Source organism: Jatropha curcas, chromosome 9 (genome assembly GCF_041381405.1).
Source record: "Jatropha curcas cultivar XTBG-Jc1 chromosome 9, XTBG_Jcur_1.0, whole genome shotgun sequence".
NCBI lineage: Eukaryota > Viridiplantae > Streptophyta > Magnoliopsida > Malpighiales > Euphorbiaceae > Jatropha > Jatropha curcas.
In genome coordinates this window covers 10,343,235-10,345,766 of record NC_143159.1, presented here as the reverse complement: position 1 = coordinate 10,345,766, position 2,532 = coordinate 10,343,235, and the positions used below count along the sequence as shown (strand labels likewise).

The following is a 2,532-nucleotide window of genomic DNA, read 5'->3' as shown; positions in this document are numbered from 1 at the left end:
ACATTGTAATCTTAAATCTCCTCTTTCAACCTATCAACGAATGCATCTTGAAGGGGAAGGAGTCCATTTATATTTATCCTCTTTTCCCAACAACATAAACGTTCTAGAATCATAAGAACACCTACTTTCGTGAAATGATGATTCCAGCCCATTAATCTCTATGACTCTCCTTAATTCCTCAAATGAATAGCTTATTCCTAAGTCTATCTCCTAGGTTCTTGTGTGGGTCAGTCCAATGAGGGACTTCACCTTCCAGTTCTTTATTCTCCCATTTCTTTTCATACAAATATGGAGCTCTATCATATTCATAAGCATTAAGCACACACACATAAGAATCAAGAAAACATTCATTTAAATTGAAATAAAGAGAGATGTTTACATAGTTGCTACTCAAATTGGTTTTCACCCAACACTAGCTAAGGGAACTACTCACTATACATTATCAAATTACAAATCAAAAAACTGAGAGGAATTGATAGCTCTAGGACCATCCTTGTCCACAAAGGAAACTAAGAATGAAATCTTGTTTCAATTGCTAACTGTGGAGTAGATCCTTAAGCTAATCCCTGATTAATCCTCTTTAAATCTGAATTGTTCCCTAGCTATTTCTTGATGAACTCTGCATCCCTTCATCCTCCTTTTATAGCTTGAAGAAGATCTTGCAGTATCCTTTTTTAATATATTTTTGAATAGATCTTCAACCTATTCTCCCGCTTTCAACTTGCTAGCTAAACAAAAGTTATGGTCGGCAGAGCGCCTGTGCATTCTTGAACCTTCCTTCACCATGCCAAACTCACGGCCCGACATACGGGCTGACAATAATAGCACGACCAGTGCGACGGGTGTGCTTTTTGTCACAATATGTGTCTAACTCTTCAGTGCATAAAGCACAGCTGGTGCACCGCCTGTGCATTTTTCAGCTAAGTCTCTTCCTGGTGGAATGGTAAAAAATGATTGAAATGACCTTTGTTTTAGGGTTTTCCCCCTCAAAAAGGGTAGGACCTGCACTATAAGACAAGCTAAATGCATGTAAAAACTAACTTTCCTTTCTGTGCCCTGCTCTCTCGTGTCTTCTTCCTTTGCGTTAGTCCCATTGCCGCCGCCAATTCATTCCGATGAACTGTAAGAGCTTTTTTGTGAAGCGGAGCTCCAACTCAGTAACAGGTCTGAATCGGAGAAACTTGCTGCTCTCCACCTCTTAGAATCGGGGAAACTCAGTTCTGAGGACCCAACAGCGGCCATGGCAGCCATCTCATCATCTTCACCGCCATAACTCAAAATCTTAAAACGCACAACAAATGCACAAACTTTAACCTCAAAATCTCCGAATCCTAAACAATCCCAAAAATCTCCAAAATTGTAGTTTTTTTTTCTTCTCTCTCCCAGTCCACTTGACACAAGCTAATGAAAAATGAAGAACCCAAATCAAAACCAAAAACAAAATCAGTAATCCACCGCTTGTTTCTTGGAATTTTAGAGAGAATATGCCTTTATCTGTGGAATGTATTTTAAAGAAAGAAATGAGCTATTAATATGAAAGAGAGAGAGAGAAGAGAAGAGAAGAGATAAAAGGAGGGTCTACACCGTATACCTTTTTTGTTCTGGTTGATGGCAGCAGGCTTACTTTCTAAGCTAAATTGTGAGTAATGGAGGTCGCACTTGGAGGCATCACAAGGAATAATTGGACGGCGGGCTTCTTTCGTGTACTGCCGGATACTGGCAGTGATCAGATATTGGTGTTGCTGGCGATGGTGATTTGTTTGCGTGCAGCGATGGAAGCTCTCGGTGTTGCTGGCAGCGGTGATTTGGGAGAGGAGGCTAATTTTCGTTTTCATTTTAAATAATCTTTAGTCATTTTATTTATATTTTAAATAATTTTTTATTTGGGTTTTTAGTGTGTTTGGACTTATTTTTGTTTCTATTTTAATATTTTTACTCCGGTTGACTTTCTTGGGTACCGTTTGTATGATATTTCAAGGGTATTTAGGTATTTTTATGTAAAATTACTGTAAAAAATATGACTTTTTCAACTGAAGAACTAAAAATTCAGATGAAGGCATACATGAGGGACTCCGGAATAATTATCATAGGCAACGAGGATGAAGTCATGTATTTGTAAAAATTCAGGGACTCAAAAATAATTCTCCCTATATATATTTTGATCATGGATTTAGTTGAGCCAATAAGTTATAGGTTATTTAGTGAACTGGTGACCTAACTTGACTCATAAATTATAAAAAAAAAATAATTAACCAAATCTAACTCATTATGTATTTAAAACTTGTTAGCTTATATTAGGTTGGGTTACATTGCAACAGATCATGTGCAACCCTAACTAATACTATATAGGGGTTGAATTTGATATGTAACAAGTTACAGTTTTCTGTTACAGATATATTGAGATTTAGTCATTTTTACATATTTTTTGGCTTAACCTACAAAAGTACCCTCAACTTATCGACTTGTTGCAAAATCATTCCAAAATGACCTTTGTTTCTTCGGCACCTCCATTTTCAAATTTAGATATGTTAA

The 2,532-nt window shown here is 36.9% G+C and overlaps 1 long non-coding RNA gene across 1 annotated transcript; it reads right to left on the bottom strand.

The window, feature by feature from the left end:
- Nucleotides 1-335: 335 nt before the first annotated feature.
- Nucleotides 336-1,934, bottom strand: LOC119371548 (uncharacterized). The gene is made up of 2 exons (XR_005179181.2): nucleotides 1,592-1,934; nucleotides 336-1,494 (listed from the first exon to the last, which is right to left on the bottom strand). It is a non-coding gene; the product is annotated as an uncharacterized LOC119371548 (long non-coding RNA).
- Between the last annotated feature and the right edge of the window lie 598 nt (nucleotides 1,935-2,532).